Below are 23,101 nucleotides of genomic sequence, written 5' to 3'. Positions count from 1 at the left end.
GATCACATTCTTATAGATACTACTGGAGGCAATTTCCGAGCATGTCAGAGCATCCTCTACAAATCCTCTCTGACTGAGGTGTATGGAATTACACCATCATGTCAAAGCATATGAGAGATAAGTCATCCACGAGCAGAGGACAAGAACCAATATCCAATCACAGCTGCAAGGGATTTAGAGACATTTCTCCCAATGCCATCTCTCCCTGCAGATGACTGCAAATATGGTCAATAGAAAAGGGAAAGTTAAATAATTTTGCTGCATTGCAATTAAAGAATTCAGTGAATTTAGAGGATACAACTGTTTACACAAGTTACTTCAAACGTGAACTTGAATATATGAAGCAAATTCTAAATTTGTACTCAAGCATTCAAGCATAAAGAAATAAGAACTAATAATCATGCTAGAAATTTAGTGAACCTTTAAGTGTGTTCTGTATATCTATCTATCTTATCTATTTATCAGATCTTCATTTAAGTCCTATTACTAGATAAAGAGAATCCAATTAAACACACTAGGGGTGTGCCATATCATACCATCCATGAAAATACCGGGATCGCTTTTTACAAATTAATGGAATGCATAGTCAAAATAAAAACCTGGATAAGGAGTAATTTCTTACTGCTAAATAAAAAAATAAAAAAAATAAATAAATAAAATATCAAAACAGAGGTATTGATTACAAGACCTAAAAACTCTGCTTGTAATAACCTAGAACACTGTCTAAGTCTTGATGGCTGCTCTGTCAATTTTTCATCATCAGTTAGGAACCTAGGTGTGTTATATTTGATCGCAATCTTTCCTTAGAAAGCCACATTTCTAGCATTTGTATAACTGCATTTTTCCATCTAAAATATATATATATATATATATATATATATATATATATATATATATATATATATATAAGAGTTCTTACTAGAACCAGGAAGTATGACCATATTAGCCCGGTCCTGTCCACACTGCACTGGCTCCCTATCAAACATCATATAGATTATAAAATATTGCTTATTACTTATAAAGCCCTGAATGGTTTAGCACCTCAGTATTTGAATGAGCTCCTTTTACATTATACTCCTCTACGTCCGCTACGTTCTCAAAACTCAGCCAATTTGATAATACCTAGAATATCAAAATCAACTGCGGGCGGCAGATCCTTTTCCTATTTGGCGCCTAAACTCTGGAATAACCTACCTAACATTGTTCGGGAGGCAGACACACTCTTGCAGTTTAAATCTAGATTAAAGACCCATCTCTTTAACCTGGCATACACATAACATACTAATATGCTTTTAATATCCAAATCCGTTAAAGGATTTTTAGGCTGCATTAATTAGGTAAACTGGAACCAGAACACTTCACATAACACCGTACTTGCTACATCATTAGAAGAATGGCATCTACGCTAATATTTGTCTGTTTCTCTCTTGTTCCGAGGTCACAGTGGCCACCAGATCCAGTCTGTGTCCAGATCAGAGGGTCACTGCAGTCACCCGGATCCAGTACGTATCCAGACCAGATGGTGGATCAACACCTAGAAAGGACCTCTACTGCCCTGAAAGACAGCGGAGACCAGGACAACTAGAGCCCCAGATACAGATCCCCTGTAAAGACCTTGTCTCAGAGGAGCACCAGGACAAGACCACAGGAAACAGATGATTCTTCTGCACAATCTGACTTTGCTGCAGCCTGGAATTGAACTACTGGTTTCGTCTGGTCAGAGGAGAACTGGCCCCCCAACTGAGCCTGGTTTCTCCCAAGGTTTTTTTCTCCATTCTGTCACCGATGGAGTTTCGGTTCCTTGCCGCTGTCGCCTCTGGCTTGCTTAGTTGGGGTCACTTCATCTACAGCGATATCGTTGACTTGATTGCAAATTAAAACCAACACTATTTCAACTGAACAGAGATGACATCAATGAATTCAATGATGAACTGCCTTTAACTATCATTTTGCATTATTGAGACACTGTTTTCCAAATGAATGTTGTTCAGTGCTTTGGTGCAATGTATTTTGTTTAAAGCACTATATAAATAAAGGTGATTGATTGATATATATATATATATATATATATATATATATATATATATAAATTATAACCTTTGCTCTCAGTGTCAAATGCAGAAATGTTAATTCATGCGTTCATTACCTCAAGGTTAGATTATTGTTATGCTTTATTGGGTGGTTGTTCTGCACACTTAATAAACAAACTCTAGCTAGTCTAAAATGCAGCAGAACCAGGAAGTATGACCATATTAGCCCGGTCCTGTCAACACTTCATTGGCTCCCTATCAAACATTGTATAGATTTCAAAATCTTGCTTATTACTTATAAAGCCTTGAATGGCTTAGCACCTCTATTAAGTATTTGAATGAGCTCTTGTTACATTATAATCCTCCACGTCCACTGCATTCTCAAAACTCTGGAAATTTGATAATACATAGCATATCAAAATCAACTGCGGGCAATAGATTATTTTCCTATTTAGCGTCCGTCCTCTGCAACATCCTCTAACATTGTTCGGGAGGCAGAAACACTCTGTCAATTTAAATCTAGATTAAAGACCCATCTCTTTAACCTGGTTTACACATAACACAATAAACTTGCTTGGTAGCGCACCTGGTACAGTGCTGTGTTTGCTAAGTGTACAGGTACAAGTCCCATGAAACATGAGTTGTGATTAGAAAGGCAAGCTTCAGTTTTGACTCATATGTTACCTAATCTTACCAGTTAGGTGTAGGGTGGGATTAATGTAGATTGTTTGTTATAAATGTGACAAAGCATTGATGTTTTGGTGCATTGATGTTTTAACATCAGACTTTTCCTTTCCAAACACTAATTTTATTATGTTAGTTGTTTTACATTTCATGGCTGTTTGGAAATGACTCAGTTCATCTGTTTCGGACAGCAATTTTATTACTTTTTGGGGTTAGGGGCTGGGGTTGAAACACAAAAAGGAACATTATACAATTTTGCAAAAATGTTGTCACAAGCAAGGTTATCCAATTCCAATGAACCTGGGTTGCATTATCTTTTGTATTCCTGTACTTAACTTATTGCTAGCTTTATCCCAAAGCAATTTAAATTTAGATTAAAAATACATTTAGCAGTTTAGAGGAATGTAGCCTTAATACATATTTAAAAACTTACCCCAGATGTCTAGAAGTGCTGTGAACTGGTTACATTATTAATACCATGCTGAAAATGTAGTCCTCGGTCCAGAGTTTGAGCACGACTCTTACTTTTAGGATAAATAGAAAAAGAAATATTGCTTTTTCTGTCAATTTTGGGACCAAATGCATATACTGTATATACACACACAACCGATTCCAAAAATGTTGGGACACTGTACAAATTGTGAATTGAAACAGAATGCAATGATGTGGAAGTTTCAAATTTCAACAAAGATGACATATCAAAAGGTATCTGTCACACACCTGGACTCATTTAGTGTTTTTGCCCCTGTGACCCAGTTTCTGTCTTCCGTGTTTGGTTTGATTAGTTCCCAGGTGTGTCTATTCTCTTCCTCATGTGTGTTAATGTCCCTGTTAATTTAGTGATTCCATCCACCTGTGTTTCCCTATTATCTTTTGTACTTAAACCTTTGCCTTTCAGTTCAGTGTCGTCGGGTCTACTTGCACCTCACTTGTGACTAAATCACTCACTTACGTGTGTCTATCGCTGTGCTCCATGAATGGTATATATTAAAAGCCTTATTCCGTTTATCCTCGACTCCGTATTCCTTCAGGCAGCGTAAACCGTGACAGTATCATTATAAGGGAAAAATGTTGATTTTAAATTTCATGGCATCAACACATCTCAAAAATGGCATCCCCTCTTCTTTTTATAACAGAGCTGCTCAAGTTTAGGAATATGATTTTTTTTTTTCCATTCTTTAGTTGCTCAACTGTCTTAGGTCTTTGCATCTTCCTCTTTATGATGTGCCAAATGTTGTCTATGGGTGAAAGATCTGGACTGCAGGCTGGCCATTTCAGTACCCGGATCCTTCTTCTATGCAGCCATGTTGTTGTAATTGATGCAGTATGTGGTCTGGCACTGTCATGTTGAAAAATGCAAGGTCTTCCCTGAAAGAGATGATGTCTGGATGGGAGCATATTTTGTTCTACAACTTGGATATACCTTTCAGCATTGATGGTGTCTTTCCAGATGTGTAAGCTGCCCATACCACACGCACTCATGCAACCCCATACCATCAGAGATGCAGGCTTCTGAACTGAGCGCTGATAACAACTTGGGTTGTCCTTGTCCTCTTTAGTCCGGATGACATGGCGTCCCAGTTTTCCAAAAAGAACTTCAAATTTTGATTCATCTGACCACAGAACAGTTTTTCCACTTTGAGACAGTACATTATAAATTAGTCTTGGCCCAGAGAAAATGACTGTGCTTCTAGATCATGTTTAGATATGGCTTCGTTTTCGACCTATAGCCTTTTAGCTGGCAACGGCGAATGGCATGGTGGATTGTGTTCACAGACAATGTCTTCTGAAAGCTTTTCCTAGCCCATGTTGTGATTTCCATTACACTATCATTCCTGTATGTGATGCAGTGCCATCTAATGGCCCAAAGAACACGGGCATCCAGTATGGTTTTCCGGCTTTGACCCTTACGCACAGTGATTGTTACATATTCTCTGACTCTTTGGATGATATTATACACTGTACATGATGATAACTTCAAACTCTTTGCAATTTTTCTCTGAGAAACTCCTTTATGATATTGCTTCAGTATTGTTCGACGCAACATTGGGGGAATTAGTGATCCTCTGCCCATCTTGACTTCTGAGAGACACTGCCACTCTGAGAGGCTCTTTTTATACCCAATGCACAATTTGTACATTGTCCCAACTTTTTTGGGAATTTGGGCTTTTATATTTGTGTGTGTGTGTGTGTGTGTGCGTGTGTGTAAAATAATAATAATAATTATTATTTATTATTTATTATTTAATTATTATTATTATTATTATTATTATTATTATTATTATTATTATTATATAATTCATATAAATAAATTAGTGACAAAAGTGGAAGTGAGCTCTGCGTGTGTGATAAATTGTGCCAAAGCATATTTACATATTTACATATTTCGTTGTGTTCTTTAGATGATTTGTTTGTGTGCTTTGGGTCATCGTCTTGTTGCATCACTCAACTTTTTTGAAAGTCAAAAACTGCCATCCTGACATTCTCCTGTGAAATTCCTTCATACACATTTGAATTCATTGTTCCTTAAATGATTGTGAGGTGTCTAGGCCTCAAGGCAGCAGAGCAGCACTCAACAGTAATGTTCCAGCACAGACCCACACTTCCAGTCTCATCTCCTTCTTTGACTCCAATTAGCTTTTGGCAAAGTCATAACACTCTGTTTCATAAATAAAACACAATTAAATTAAATTAAGATCAGATCACATTATGTAAGCAATTTTCAGATTTCTATATCTGAAAGGCTTATAATATGAATGCATCAGTGAGAATCACAGTAATAACAACATTCATTATATATATATATATATATATATATATATATATATATATATATATATATATATATATATATATATATATATATATATATTATGTACAAAAACATGTAATTAAGTCAAGTCAAGTCACCTTAATCTATATAGCGCTTTAAACAAAATACATTGCATCAAAGCAACTGAACAACATTCATTAGGAAATATATCTTGTGCTCTAGTTGTCCTGGTCTCCGCTGTCTTTCAGGGCTGTAGAGGTCCTTTTTACGAGCTGATCCACCATCTGGTCTGGATACGTACTGGATCCGGGTGACTGCAGTGAACCTCTGATCTGGATACAGACTGGAACTGGTGGCTATGGTGACCTCGGAACAAGAGAGAAACAGACCAGGCTTTGTAAGTAAAAAGCAATATTTTAAAATCTACAGTAACCATTGAAGGCTTTGTAAGTAAAAAGCAATATTTTAAAATCTATACGATGTTTGATAGGGAGCCAGTGCAGTGTTGACAGGACCGGGCTAATATGGTCATACTTCCTGGTTCTAGTAAGAACTCTTGCTGCTGCATTTTGGACTAGCTGTAGTTTGTTTACTAAGAATGCAGAACAACCACCCAATAAAGCATTACAATAATCTAACATTGAGGTCATAAATGCATGGATTAACATTTCTGCATTTGACATTGAGAGCATAGGCCGTAATTTATATATATTTTTGAGATGGAAAAATGCAGTTTTACAAATGCTAGAAACGTGGCTTTCTAAGGAAAAATTGCGATCAAATATCACACCTAGGTTCCTAAGAGATAACGAAGAACTGACAGAGCAGCCATCAAGACTTAAAGAGTGTTCTATGTTATTACATGCAGAGTTTTTAGGTCCTATAATTAACACCTCTGTTTGTTTGTTTTTTATCAGAATTTAGCATTAAGAAATTACTCGTAATCCAGTTGTTTATATCGACTATGCTTTCCATTAGTTTTTCAAATTGGTGTGTTTCACCAGGTCACAAAGAAATATAGAGCTAAATATCAGCATAACAGTGAAAGCTAACACCATGCTTCCTGATGATATCTCCCAAGGGTAACATATAAAGCGTGAAGAGTAGTGGCCCTAGTACTGAGCCTTGAGGTACTCCATACTGCACTTGTGATCGATATGATACATCTTCATTCACTGCTACAAACTGATGGCGGTCATATAAGTACGATTTAAACCATGCTAATGCACTTCCATTAATGCCAACAAAGTGTTCAAGTCTATGCAAAAGAATGTTGTGGTCAATAGTCTCAAACGCAGCACTAAGGTGCAATAGAACTAACAGAGAGATGCAACCACGATCAGATGATAAGAGCAGATCATTTGTAACTCTAAAGAGAGCAGTCTCAGTACTATGATGCGGTATAAATCCTGACTGGAAATCCTCACTTATACCATTTTTCTCTAAGAAGGAATATAATTGTGAGGATACCACATTTTCTTGTATCTTGGACAGAAAAGGGAGATTCGAGATTGGTCTCTAATTAACTAGTTCTTCGGGGTCAAGTTGAGTTTTTTTGATGAGAGGCTTAATAACAGCCAGTTTGAAGGTTTTGGGGACATATCCTAATGACAATGAGGAATTAATAATAGTCAGAAGAGGATCTATGACTTCTGGAAGTACCTCTTTTAGTAGCTTAGATGGTATAGGATCTAACATACATGTTGTTGGTTTATGATGATTTAACAAGTTTATACAATTCTTCAACGCACACACACACACACACACAGCAGTGTTAATTTTGGCAGGCATTTTTGATTTAGTCTTAATCTTACCCCTCTTTCAGATTGCAAGCGTGAGCAGTGCGTCCCCACAACTACATCGTCACTACAGCAGCAGACTGTCGAGTATTCACACTGGAAGCATGTAAGTACAGCATCAGAGCAGCGGCTGCAAAGCGTGTTTGGCAGAAATATAACCATTTCAAACAATGGATAAGTTCTTCCAATATTTTTCTTTTTATACATTATAACTTGCAGAATATCTGTAATACCTGGAAGACATTTGTTTTATCTAAAATCGTTGTTCATAGTCTACTTTACGGCCGTGTGGTATTTAAACATTTTGTTTTAATTCCCTTTAGAATGTGTTGTAGACAGAAGAAGAATCATCGCACTTTAACTTTTGTTCAGAAAGTTGCATCGAAGGATGCGTAGAAGAATGTTGGTTCATCCGATTAACCTGCGCAATTTGGATAAAGACCGTCATCTGACATATTTCCATACGAGTGCTGAGCAAATGGACTTGAAAGCTTTTTTCTGTTGTTGGACCAGAGCTCACAAGTCAGTCAACGAACTATCGAGCAGCCATCAAACCCAAACAGCATCTTGCAATTACATTGAGGTAATAACAGACACACTGTGTGATTTGTCTGCCATCAACTTATATGTTTGTAGTTTAAGTACATTTCTCCATATTGTAATTTTAATAATAAAATCGAATACAAATTAAAACCTGTATTTTCATGTAAACTAATAAGACAATGACAGTCAATTTATTTTCCAAAATGTGTTTAATTAAATTATTATTAAAAGGCAACAGAATAAACTGTAAACGGAACAGTATAGAAGAATGAAAACTTTTATATAACTGTCAAAAACTGTCTATAAAATAATGATTAAAACATACAATTTATTAAATTTAAGTCATAAATATTTACAACCTAGTTCAACTGAAAAACTGCTATTAAACTGAATTAAATGTTGGAAAGCAAAATTTATTTATAAAAAAAAATGGTGATATACTGGTGAAGATGTGTCTTCCATAGATGTACCTTGTTGTTGGCCAGACCTTGTTGAAGAAGGTGTTGATTGGGCTAGGTTATGTGTCTGGATTTGATGTGTGTGGCTTTGATGGTAAGTGGGGGTTGGCTGGTATTGATGAAATCCAGAACTGTTTGGTTGCTGACTGCTTGTGAATGGTTGGGTTGAAGTGTGGCTTTGTTGCATAGTTTGTTCTTCTGCTTCAAGATCTGAGAGGTAAGTCAGTATATTAATCTGTGCTTTTGTCTGGTTCCAGGGAAGTAGTCTTGAAAGTCTAGGTACTAAACTAAGAGCAAAGTAGTATATTTCATCTCCATGTATGGGAATATATAGTGACGGTATTGTGGCTGGTTGTGTTAAAATGTCCAATAGCTGTTTCTCTGTTGCAGTTGGATCATTAGACCTCCTCCTCTTCTGTATTATTGGCTGAGCCTCACTAATTAGAGCTTGCACACTGGAATGGGTTTTTTGAGTATTTAATCTCTGACTGGCCAGTGGTGGTGTGGAGATGTCCGATTGTGAAATGGTAGAAAGTGTTGGGATTGCAGATCTCCATTGAGGTGGCAATAGAGAACTTGGCCTTGATAGTTCTGTTAAATCTGGCCCCACATCATCTTCTGCAACAGTCATGTCCACAGGTCCATCTTCCAACTGCAGGGTGTCTGGAGCTACAACAAATAATAATAAAAACATTGATTTACCTGGTTTAGAAACACTTTGAAAAACTATTTACAACACTTTGTAAAATTTAGTTTAACAATGCTTTTTTCATTTTGATTATTTGATATCCCATTAACCTTCTGGACTGCATATGGGGAAGCAGAAAGGACATCACTTGGTCATATTTACATTCTCTGCGGATTCCACCAGCAGAGCCCTGTTTCTTGCAAAGGCATCCCTTAGCACCTTCCACCTCCTTTTTTACACTAATTTACTGTGGGGAACAGAAAATGCATTGTAATGACTACACCTTTGTCTGTTTTCTTCACAGATTCCTAGGAACTGGGGAAAGCTTTACCAGCCTTGCCCTCCAATATCGTCTTGGGAAAAATGATAAATGGACTGCATTTATAAAGTGCTTTCAACAGACCACATGGCCATCCAAAGCGCTTTACAATTTGCCTCACATTCACCCATTCACACACCGACTGCGGTGTCAGCCATTCAAGGCACCATCCAGCTCGTCGAGAGCAGCTGGGGTTAGGTGTCTTCCTCAAGGACACCTCGACACTTGGTCAGGTGGAGCCGGGATCGAACCACCAACCTTCCAGTTTATAGACAACCTACATGAACCAATGAGCCACTGCAGTCCAAGCAATTGAAAGGAAAATTAAGGCAACACAGTTTCCAAAGCCAACAGAAGACATGTGGAGACATGTTCATCGCCTCCAAATTTTGGTCTAAATGGAAATTTCCAAACTGCATTGGTGCCATTAATGGCAAACATGTCAATATAGTGGCACATGCACATTGTTTTTCAATTACAAAAAGGCATTTTCTATTGTTTTGCTTGCATATCCAAGTAGGAGACTTTGGCCGAGCAGAGCCAAGATCTGGTGTTCAGGGTCCCATGCCATATATACCATGGTTGCAGATGCAGCATTCCCCTTGAAGACTTACATTATGCAACCATTTCGAGGGAACATCATTCCAAGATGGAGGCGCATTTTTAATTACAGGCTGTCTCGAGCCAGGATGGTAGTTGAGTGTGCCTTTGTCATTCTTTCATCAAGATGGAGAGTACTCCATACAAGATTGAATGTCAAGCCAGAAAATGCAGATTATGTGGTAATGGCAACATGCATCTTGCATAATTACCTCATAAACCCATCTCAGAATCAAAGATGGCTAGATGAGGCAGAAGAGAGGGGCAATGTGCTACCACGGTGAGAATCATGGGTGGAAACAGGGGAAATAGAGAGGCCTACGATGTTCGTGAATGGTTTTGCACATTTTTCTGTTCCCCAGAAGGCAGAGTGTCGTGGCAGGACCAAATGGTTTAGGGAATAGTAGCCTAGGGCATACAATGGCTTTATATACAGTTCTTAAATTTTTAAATAAAGCTATTTTGGGTAATATTATTTTTTTTATTGTGATTGTACTGTGAATACATTTTTGCTTAAAATCACTTGCTCCTGTTTCATTTATAATATACAAACAGACATGCAATTGGTTACATCCAAATAAAACATTAGGAAATATGTATAGCCTACTTATTCAATTATAAGACATATAAAAAGTATATATGTTTTTTTTTTTGGTAAATTGCAATAGTTATAAATCTGCCAACTTTACCACAGGGCATCAAGAGAAAGTGTATTCACTGTTTATGATGTTTTGCACAAAAAACAATTGACGATCAAATGACAGAGCATCATAAAATACCCTATACATTGTTAAATGGTATAAAAATGCTGTAAATTATGTTTTGATGAAACAAAACCATTTAGTAGTCTAGTCAGCTTTCCTCAAATGAAACAGGTTATATAAAATTGATGACTTACCATCTGCAGGAATAGCAGAAGCAATTTCATCCCAGTCTTTTTCCAGGTCCTTGTAGTATCTGTTTTTTGGGTCATAAAGCACTTGGTTATTCTCGACTTCCACAATCAGCCTCGTGTCATCCATTGATACAGGTTGTGTTTACGTCATCTGCTGCATGCTCGTTTACTAGAGCCTATATATCGACTGTGTATTACACAATAAACTAAAAGTTTATATCATATTTTGTGGCTAGTTTGACTATTTTTTTTTTATTATTATAATACACCATACTTTCACCCAAACCGATTAATTAAAAAGTTTAAATGGGTAAATAAATATTTGTTATAGTTAATTTGGTTGCACTTTATTTTACAGTAGGTGTACTTACATGCACTTATAGTGTACTTACAGTGTATTTATCTAAGAAAGTTCTGGGAATACAAGGTAACTACATGGGTAGGGTTAGGTTTAGGGGTTTTTCAGATACTGTAGGTTTTACTTAACATGTACATTTAAAAAAAATTGTCAGTACATTACATTAGCATTCAGCTACATCTGCATTTTTACCACGGGAAGAATGTGGCTTAATTGAATCCAAAGAAGACACTAGAAATACACATAACATGTTGAATAGCAGAAGACAAGTGGTTATTATTATTATTATTATTATTATTATTATTATTATTATTATTATTATTAAATATTATTATTATTATTATTATTATTATTATTGTTTTCTGCCAAGCTTCTGCAGCTCTTTCTTAATGTTTAAGCCAGCTGGACAGACTACAACTCTTCCTTTTCCCACCTAACACCAGCGTGATGTACCTCGATCAATATCACACTGTTTCTTAATTTCTCCCAAAGTTTATTTTCTATATTTCAGTCATCTTACTGGGTTTGGAGTTCCTTGACACTGACACCCTGACTGGTTTAGTCGATGTTTAAAAGACACATTAGTATTCACTTGTTAAGTCTGATGTCACATGTCACCGCTTCCGTGTCCAAACGCTCTATCAGTTACCACGAGAAAACAAGAAAAGGTGCTAATATAAACTCGCAATGTGATATAATACTACAGAGAAAGTTATAATCCTAACCTTTAACTCCATACCGAAGTCCCAGATAGCCATACAATGAAAATATAAATATAAAAAAAAATATATATATAAAAATTATTTGTGTTTGGGACGGCGGGATCATGGAGACTGTAGTGTATACCGGAAGTTTGGAAACGTTTAGCTTAAATTATTAATATGAATAAACAGTGCTCATAAACCGCTGCTGAGGTCATATTCTCAAGTGAAGCGAGTTGGGGCTTGGACCCGGAAACAGAGCTTCTTACGTCATCACTTAACAACAGAATTATTATTAGAAGTATTTTATTATTATTATAAATATCAATTTTAAGCTACAGATACTATTGGGTGAGAACAAAACTTGAACTGAATTGAGCTATTGAACTATTGTTTTTCATGCTTTATAGCTGAAATAAATTTGTTCATAATTGATTTGAATTTTGCAACATCAACACTGTTATTGATTTGGGTTACATTCCCAAAAGCATCTTAGTCATCTTAGTTTTACGATATCTTTGGAAACATATCCCTGTATTGGCTATACTTCAGGTGTTACTATGCAAACAAATATTCACCGGACATTTTAGAGACATTAAACTATAACTTAAGCCCTGTTCACACCAAAAACAATAATTATAAAGATCCACACAGCGAATGGTGTGCGTGTGCAATGATCTCTCACTTGACATTATATTGAATTGCTGAATATGACATCAGCCACAAAGTGCATATTCATGTTCAGATTTACATATTTTGATCAACTGTATTCTGTTTCACCAACAGAGATTTTTAGAAAAGGAAATGTTCACTGTATATTTATGGTGGAATGATATACAGCTGAATCCCTCTCAAAACGCCTGAAGACACAACTCTTCTGTGAGCGCTTGACTTTATTATTAATGCACGATTTAAACTCTTTAAAAAGCCTGTAATATTCTTTCACCACTGTCTTATCTACATCTAGGTACTTTAATTATTTTCAGAATAATTCCTGTACTGTTGTGTTCAAGCACTTCATCATGTCTCCCTTTTGTTGTTCTTAATTATCATGGATAGAAGCATCTGCTAAATTAATAAATGCGACTTTAATGCAAACAACATCTCAACATGCAAGTAAGAAATCTAATAGTACACATGCAAACACAAGTCCAGAGTATAATTGCATTGCATTTCAAATTACATTAGTTTTAACCAATGTGCCTGACTCTGTAATATTTCTATACATGAGCAATTGTACTGAACTCATTGAGGTTTCACACTGAATGCAGCATGAGGTTGCTTTTTTTTTTGTTTGTTTTTTTTTTTTTAAAGTGAAATAAATGATTTATGTAAACCAAGGTCAGTGAGTGCAAACCTTGTGGAATACTATGAAAACATAATAGCAGGGCCATGGGAGACAATGCATCAGTGTTCATATTAGTAGCGGCAGGAAGGGATGGAAGTCTGGCCTTGTAGATGAGGCTTTTGTGTGAGATGCAATAGAGAGCATCCAGGTTCTGTAATCACTTTCAGACAGACGCTGTGCACTTCATACCACATTCAATCCAAAACACACAAAGGAGCACTGTGGACTAGAAACAATCATTAATTTACTAGCTTCTTAAAGCTTCTGTAAAATCAGTCTTCAGACCTTAAGGAATACTAACTCAAAGTGGTCAGTTTATTTAATTATTTTTTTGGAAAATGTGTGGTGATGGGAAAACAAATGTTGAGATGGAAAATTTATATTTGAATGCCTTTGGTTTTTGTTTGCAAATCTGTCTTCTCTTGCAAAACATTCCTCCAAGAAACTTTGATATATATGTATACAGCAGTCAACATTTGAAGTGGATCAGAAAAGTTGATCAAAGTTGTCCTAAGACAATAACGGGTATTGTTTTGGTTTTAGGATAACTTTGATGGACGGTTTTGATCCACTTCAAATGTTGACTACTGTATATAAAGTCCATCTTAGGCAAACTCAAATGTATTATTTCTTTTATGTTTTGACATGATCTGGACCTCTTCATTCAGATTTCATGATACACGCCTGGAGGAAGTAATTGGGCAGCGAGCAAATCTGTAATTACATGCTTATTATAAACTAATCTGAATTCATATAATCAACTACATGTAGGGCTTTGGCTTTCAACAAAGACAAATGTTGTCTGATGACACAAGGCTTAGAAAGCAGTCATTCATCTTACCTTATCAGAGTGTTCTAAATAAACAGCATTGTGGGAAATAAGAGGAAGACCAATGCACAGCAAGAGTCATCCATTGCTACCATTGAAAGCCTCTGGCCTGTTTAGCTATTTGATAAAAAGTCCATTAAAGCATGTCTAATTAAACGAATGAAATGACATGTTGGAAATATTTGCAGTAAGCACCTCATGGTGCTGCAAGTGATTGTGGGCCATCTAATAGTGATAGGAAGTTCGGTTCTTTTCAGCGAACCGTTTTTTTCGGACAGTTCGATTCAATAAACCGGTTGAAAAAATGGTTCACTGGTTCTTTACGCTTGACGTTATGACGTCATTGGCGATGATGTAATGGTGTCAAGTCTATCACACATTCAAATATATAAAGTCATTAATCACAACTTTAGTCAGTTAAAAACCTCATAATCATGAAAGGTTTACAATAAAGTTTTGCAACAATGCACCCAAATACAGTAACAGCAAGAATGTGCATAAGAGGATTTAAGTCTTGTGTGTTAGTCTGCTTCACGCTGAATCATGCATGCACAGTATCATCAGCTCCTCGGTTCTCGAATCGGACACGTCCGACAGAAACGGTTCTCGGTTCAGTGTACTGATGATCAGAAAACCAATGTAACCACTTCTTGACTCGAGAACCGCTCTAACCTGCAGCTGCAGTTCAGTATCATCAGCTGCTCTACTCATGTTCTGTTTACTACAAACTCAATTTGTGAATGTGTCATCATTAACTATAAATACAGTAACGATATTTTATAAAACATCCCTTATTCCTTATCCCTTAGAGTCTTTTGAGTTAATTATTGTCCAACATCCCTGAAAACCCCTTTGGCCTATATTATCTAACATAATCTACAATTTAACAATCTTTATTAAAAAAAGCAAAATAAAATATAGTTATTTTATCACACTTTCCGATGTTTAACAAAATACTTGAAAAATTACATGCATTCACAGTATCATCAGTTCATCGGTTCTCGAATCGGACACGTCCGACAGAAAAAATTCAGAAAACCGATGCAACCGTTTCTTGACTCGAGTACGAGAACTGCTCCAGCAGTGGCCGTGTTCGTTCGTCATTGGCTCTGCTCGCTGTTCATCTTCAGTTCTCTCTTCACAGCAGTTCAGTCAGTGTACTGTTTGAGTAAATGAATTACTCAGGGATATTGGTTTATTCTGACTCAGAGGGAGTGTCAGTCACGTTAAAAAAGTTAACAGCTTAAGTCTTTTGTGGATTACTGCTTGTTGGAGATGCGAATAGTTTCAAAAGATTCAGTTCACGAATCGAACATCACTGGCAGTGTCGCCAAGTCCACTTATTATAAGCGACTTTTGGCTTGTTTTTCTGTAAAGTCGCTTACAAATATAGGTAGTCGCGGGTCGCGTTTTTTTGGAGAAGGGTCTGGCTGCAGACTTGCAGTTGCACTCTCAGACTTGCATTCTCAGACTTGCACTCTCAGACACTTGTGCTTCCGCTAGAAAAGTCACTTGCAGTCTTTATTTTTATTTTATTTATTTTTTCTATTTATTGATAACTTTTTGTTTGAATCTTTCAACATTTTACAACAGTAGCCAGCTCATGAAGACAAGAAAAAAATTAACTAAATTACAATGTCACTTGCAATCGCCACTTGCACTCTCCGCTACCTTTGAGGTTATTTTAAAAGGATCAACTCTGTACAGGCAAGCAGACGAGTACATGACGCAGCGCTTTAAATTGTACATTAATCCCCCTATAGAAAATCATTATAAATAAAACACATAATGTAGCTTAATGGACAAAGAGCTGTAGATAGTTTATTCTATATGGAAAAATCTTAACGCGGAACTTTGCATGTTGCACTTATTATGGGCTTATCTGCTTGCCTGTACATATTAACAGTGTTGTAACGAGTTACAAAGTAACAGATTACAGTAACTATATATATATATTTTTGGTTAATGAAGTAAAGTAACGCATTACACTATTAATATTGGTAACTACACTACTTTACTAGACTATGGGAACGCACTTTGCGAATAGTTTCAAAAGATTCAGTTCACGAATCGAACATCACTGGCAGTGTCGCCAAGTCCACTTATTATAAGCGACTTTTGGCTTGTTTTTCTGTAAAGTCGCTTACAAATATAGGTAGTCGCAGGTCGCGTTTTTTTGGAGAAGGGTCTGGCTGCAGACTTGCAGTTGCACTCTCAGACTTGCATTCTCAGACTTGCACTCTCAGACACTTGTGCTTCCGCTAGAAAAGTCACTTGCAGTCTTTATTTTTATTTTATTTATTTTTTCTATTTATTGATAACTTTTTGTTTGTTCTATTTATTGAATGTTACACATGCCGTGTTTGCCTGTGTGTAAAGTTCTGCGGCGGGTTTCCCGATAACGATTGATCTTAGTGCTTAAGAGTGTTTTCAATGAGTAATTTTAAGATCATTCGTTTTTTGTTTGACTTGCGTTTCCCAACATTGCACGTAAAGCAATCGCACAGCCATGCTTCAAGTACTATGTAGGAGTCGCTCTCCGTTTGTCAAATGTCATCTTATAGACGGTTTCATCAGGCGCACGCCCCTGGCCCTAAGTTAACTTCTGGTCTGTGTTGTGTATAACGGTCTAGCTGCGGTGACTTCTACAAATGCAGTTAAAGTTAAGGTGATGAGTAGACTGAAGTTGGGCTCAGGTAGTTGTGATGTGCGATGTGTTTCCTATACATTTATTTATTTTTGGAGACTCGCCATGATTTTAAAACGAAACAATTTTCCAAAAGGCTTTGTTGAATAAACATGAGCACGTAAGCCTACTGCACATTTAATAATAATGATAATTCCTTACATTTATATGTTTAAATATCAAAACGAGACACAGGTGTTTTTATATCACTGTATTTCTGAAGGAAGACTTGCATGTTATATGCCTGATAAAGCAGCATTTGTGAGCTCAGCGCTGCTTTGTTGTTTTTGGGGAAACCTCTATTTCTCACGCTTTCAAGCATCTCCGGCTTAATATTTCTTCCATGTTTTATTTTTAATAGTAGACCCCCTTTGTTTACCAAAAAATTAAGTAAATACACAACATAATTTCTGAGGGGGGAAAAAAAAAACATTTCATAAGGATATTTTAAGACAAATTGAGCAAATTAAGTTGGTTTTTATGCATTTAAATAATTACACATGCTAAAAAAATCAAGCATATGGTGAAGAAAAAATAAAACATTTCATAAGGCCCTAATTATTTTAAAAACTTTTAATAATCTGCTGTGAAAATGTAAAAGTGTTAAGATTTAAATTAATTAGACATGGTTTTTGATAAATACAATAACATTTAACCATTAAAAAGGAGTTGAGAAAAAAATTTAACAGAAAAAAAATGGAATCCAGAAAAATTTAAATGGAAAATGGAATTTTCCAAAAAAAAAAAAAAATTCCCTAAAAAAATAAAAAAGTAAAGTAAATTAATAAGTAGTGAAGTTACTTTTCAAATGCAGTAACTAGTAAAGTAATCTCATTAAAATTTACAGAAGTAACTAGTAACTAATTAAATTTTAACTTTAACTAAAGATTAACTACCCCAACACTGCATATTAGTTATGTATTTTAATAATGTAGAGAAGCAAATTGAGTTTGGCCTTTATCATCTTAGTCCATTATGCCACATTTTGCAGCATGTGAGGAAAATGCGATATATATTTTCAATATTTTAATGAACTATATTTAATTAGATTTTTGAATAGCATCTTAATACATTAAGCCATGTTAAATGTTTATGTTTTTCTATGGGAGGAAAGCGCTTAACGAGAGTGCAAGTGTTCATATTCTGGTGTTCTGGCCATGGATTTGCCGGTCTTGTCTTTTTTTTGCAGGACCCTGTACATAATAGTACTAAATTAGGTTTAATCGTTTAATCATCACCACAGCTTCTTGTCTCCATTGGCAACACACACGATTTGTGTCGATTCCAAGGTTGAAGGTAGCGGAGAGTGCAAGTAGCAATTGCAAGTGACATTGTAATTTAGTTTTTTCTTGTCTTCGCCACCTGGCTACTGTTATAAAATGTTGGGATATTCAAACAAGAAGTAATACAAAATTAAAGAAAATTAAAAAATAAAGCAAGTGATGTCACTAGCGGAAGTGCAAGTGTCTGAGAATGCAAGTCTGAGAGTGCAAGTGCAAGTCTGCAGCCAGACCCCCTGGCTTTAAGTACAGTTTACACTTACAGAAGGTTAAGGAAAACAGTCTGACACCATGGTATAATGAGTATACTCGCACCCTAAAGAGAGCAGCCCGGAAAATGGAGCACAGCTGGGGGAAAACAAAACTAGAGGTTTGCTTGGCTGGAAAGTTACCTATCCTACAGAAAAGCATAAAAAAACTGCTAGATCCGATTACTTTTCTTCTCTTTTAGAAGAAAACATACAAAACCCCAGGTATTTATTCAATACAGTGGCTAAATTAATGAATAATAAAACATCAAGTGTTGACATGTCCAAAAATCACAGCAGTAATGACTTTATGAACTACTTTATTATTACTATTACGATACTATTAGGGATAAAATTTTCACCATTCAGCCGTCAGCTACAGTATCGCATCAGACAGAGCACTATAGATCCCCTGAGGAACAGTTCCACTCATTATCTACCACAGGAGAGGAAGAATTGTATAAACTTGTTAAATCATCTAAACCAACAACATGTATGTTAGACCCTATACCATCTAAGCTCCTAAAATAGGTGGTTCCAGAAGTCATAGATCCTCTTCTGACTATTATTAATTCCTCATTGTCATTAGGATATGTCCCCAAAACCTTCAAACTGGCTGTTATTAAGGCTCTCTTAAAAAACAACACACACAAATTTACTCCAAAGAACTAGTTAATTATAGACTGATCACAAATCTCCCTTTTCTGGTTAAGATACTGGAAAAGGTAGTATCCTCACAATTATATTCCTTCTTAGAGAAAAATAGTATATGTGAGGATTTCTAGTAAGGATTTAGACCGTATCATAATACTGAGACTGCTCTCCTTAGAGTTACAAATGACCTGCTCTTATCATCTGATCGTGGTTGTATTTCTCTATTAGTTTTATTGGATCTTAGTGCTGCGTTTGACACTATTGACCACAACATTCTTTTGCATAGACTTGAACACTTTGTTGGCGTTAATGGAAGTGCATTAGCATGGTTTAAATCATACTTATATGACCGCCATCACTTCATAGCAGTGAATGAAGATGTATCATATCGATCACAAGTGCAGTATGGGGTACCTCAAGGCTCAGTACTAGGGCCGTTACTTTTCATGCTTTGCATGTTACCCTTGGGAGATTGTGAAAAACTGAATGCATAGTCGATATAATGTGTGTGTGTGTGTGTGTGTGTGTGCTCTTGTTTTTGTGACATATCAGGACACACAAAAAAAAAAAACCTTTAATGGGAAGTTGTTTTATTTATTTAATGTAAAAACACATAATCAAACTTAAACTCAAAATAATCACAACAGCTACAAAGTGATGTGTTTAAAATTAAGATAATATTTTAAAAAATAATATGAAGAGCTGTTTCGTGTGGTTAAAGTGCTGGAAGCGGATGACACAAGAAGCAAACCAGTTGAATTTACTAATGGCCACACCTGTTCTTAAAGGAGAAATCAGGTGGATATTATGAAATGAATGTGACCTTCAATATACAATAATGCTATTTAACATTTAAAGGGACACTAAGTAGGAATTACTCCCATCTAGTGGTGAAATTGTATTTTGCATTCAAACTAATTTTGCTCTCCAGGGCCTCGCTTTTTCAAATGTGCGTTGCATCTACGGTAGGCGATATGTACCAAAAAGCTTTGACAGGATGTCTTCTAATAGCACTTCGTCGAGTTTTCCTTCAGGTGAACAGGTGTGTTATTTCAAACAAACAGCAACATGACCATAAACAAACGAATGTTACAGTATGAATTACTGACTGTGGAAAACATGAAATATTGTAATTAGTAGTTATGTCTTCTTTATTCGTTATATTTTCTGAATAATGTGCATTGTTAGATATAAAAAAATATTGTAATATAGATTGTAACACTGACTTACCTGTCGAGAAGAAAACAGGCCACTTCAGCGTCTCTTTTGAAATCTTTATCAAGCATTAGCTCTTTCCACCTAGAAAAAGCTTCCCCGACATTAACTCTTGTTTTCTGTAATCTACGGTCACGTTTCCTTTTACGTTCTATTTTTGACTGTTTTGGCGACAATGTTTTCTTCTCCTGTGGTGCGGCATATGTATGGTCCATAATAAGAATGCAATCCAGACTTTTAAACTTGCCGGTGCAGTTTCAAGCGCCTCTCACTGCTCTGCACCTGCGTTTCTGGCTCTGACCGAAAACGTGTTGTGGAAACGCGTTGGCTTAGTACTTTTTGTCCCTCTCTGCTATTATAGTTTTGCAAGATGGCGGAACTACATGGAAGCCTCCGTCGACCTACCCGTCCCATGTATATAAAGATAATAAATTCTTCATTTACGAGGATTAGTTTAAACATTGGCATAGGTATTTGTACACCATTGAGGGCATATTTATGAATAAAAATATTGATTTTAGATAATAAAATACCTAAAAAGTTACTTATTGTCCCTTTAAATAATTACATACATATAAGTTTAAAGTTTTAAGGTAACACTGAATCAGTTTTTCAGTCAGTAGTGCTAACTTTACTCATGGCATGATCTGTGGTGCCTCATGCTTTATTTCTGCTTAGTGAAAGGATGCTATTAATTCTTAAAAAAAAAATAAATAAATAAATTAAACAATCTGCAGTCAACAAAGCCAAATCTTCAACAAAACTGTTTTGCAACCACATTATAACACTGTTATATTGCTTATTCAAAACTTAAGCACAACACTTGATAAATTCATACTTAAACTCATGACACATAGTAGAGCGTGTTTTGAGTCTCATGAAATGTATCAACTGGTGAAGTGTTAAACTTGAATGCAGTGGATAAAAGCATTTACCAAATGCATGATGTAACAAAAGAATACTGCCATCCACTGAAATGTTTGACCTAACTTGAATAAACCTTTTTGGCTATAACAGTGAATGATAACAGCTACCCTAACTGCCTGAACTTACTGAAATATGAGGGAAAAAGTTGTTATTCCAGATATTTTATATTTTCCTTGAGCTCAAAGATGATAAAAGTTAAAAATCCCCCGTCTTTCATGTTCATTCTCATCACACATGGATAATTACACATTACTGAAAGAAGCATGACTAAAGCAGTCATTAAAACTGTTTTAGTAACTATTGCTGACTCTTTGCATCTTGCACACATAAGATGATTCAGGAAAACAAAGCACACGTTAATACTGATGGAAAAAGAAAGAACTAAATCAGAATCTCCAGTCAAAATCACTTCAGTCATTACTTTTCCTGCTTCTTATGGCACAAAAAGAAATCATAATCAATATTGCAGTGTAACATGACTATAAGATTGTTCATAAATCTGGAATACATACACATTATTTCTGCTGGTGGATTTTAAGGGATCCTCTATTTTATCTATAGATTTATTTTTTGCTTTTTTTTATCGGACATTATAGAAAACAATGTCACCAGGTGTAACATTTTATAGTATTTGAAAACTGGTTAAGCTTTTTGGTAGGGATGCAAGATCAAGATGTTTATTTGGTATTTAATAGGCCAAACTGGCTTTTGGCTATTGAAAACAATAACCGTAACCATCTGAAATGAATGGCAGTAACTGCACAGTAAATAGACTACATTCAATACAAACATAGATCATCAGCATTTAGCTTTTATTTTTGAATTGTATTGAAACTACAGAGAACTGGCCTTAAATTAAAACATATTAACATGTGAAATTAAAGGTAATAACTGCATAGTTCTACAATCCAAACAACACAATCAACACATATTCAATAAGAGGTTTCTTAATCGGCATTCAGTATTTTAGTTTTTAATTATTTTAATTATTATTTATTTTCTAAAAAGGTCTTTAACAGTGAGACTATTTTTTTATTTTTTTTTTTAAATAAAAAATAATCATCCTAAACAGAACAGACGTTTACTTCTAGCTTTTCAAACGTGTATGTTCTACTTTCCAAAAAACAAACAAAAAATAAATTAAAAAAAATCAGTTTTGTCACAGTTTAGTCAGTTTCGTTTCTCATCCAACACACGAGAATTTGAGCTCTCATGTTCAGGGCGCGGACCGGTACAGTATACTCGCGTAGCTTTAGTTGCGCGCAGGAAAGGGACTCTTATTTGTGCGCCAGTACACAACGGCTGATTGTTTCCTGCTATCTGTGCCTCACACATGTAGCCAGGGGTGCTGGACTGGGGGTAAAACCAGTACTTATTACCAGGGCCCCAAAGGATGAGAGGGCCCTTGAAAAGTCTGGAATATATATTTTCAAGGGGAGGAGGGCCCATTAGGACTGCCTATGCATAGGGCCCGGGACCTTGTGCAGTGCCCCTGCATGTAGTGCTACACTTCCGATGCTGAACGGCTGCCCTTGTCCTGCACACAGATTTCGAAATAGTTACACACAAATGACATGATAGTGAATGATTATAATGTAGTCTGTGCACGTGGGCGCACTTCCGGAAAAATCAGCCGAAAAAAGACCAAAAACCGTCCGATTGCCGATCACATATTTTATGCAAAAATCGTCCGGTTCCAATTTATGGCCGGTCAACCGGTGCATCCCTACTTTTTAGTATTATTTTTGTCTTGCAGATTTATAATCTTCAGTGTCACCGAGGTTGTGGCTTTTTCACACGTTATAGTACACTCATTGTACTAATTATTCCTGAGACTGCTCATCCTATGAGAGCATGTATTTTCGCTACACATAATGTATTATGTATTTCAAGAGTCATGTAAAAAAAAAAAAAAAAAAAAAAAACATAGTGTAACATGATTTGTAACAGTATAAGAAATTGATTGTATTATTTAGTTAAAAATGTCTGATTAGGGGTATCAATTTTAATGTGTTCATTTAATTAATTACTTATGAAAAATAACATTAATTTTTTATGCATTTGAC

The sequence above is a fragment of the Carassius auratus genome, chromosome 19 (assembly GCF_003368295.1).
Source record: "Carassius auratus strain Wakin chromosome 19, ASM336829v1, whole genome shotgun sequence".
Taxonomy (NCBI): Eukaryota; Metazoa; Chordata; class Actinopteri; order Cypriniformes; family Cyprinidae; genus Carassius; species Carassius auratus.
This window is presented reverse-complemented; position numbering follows the sequence as displayed.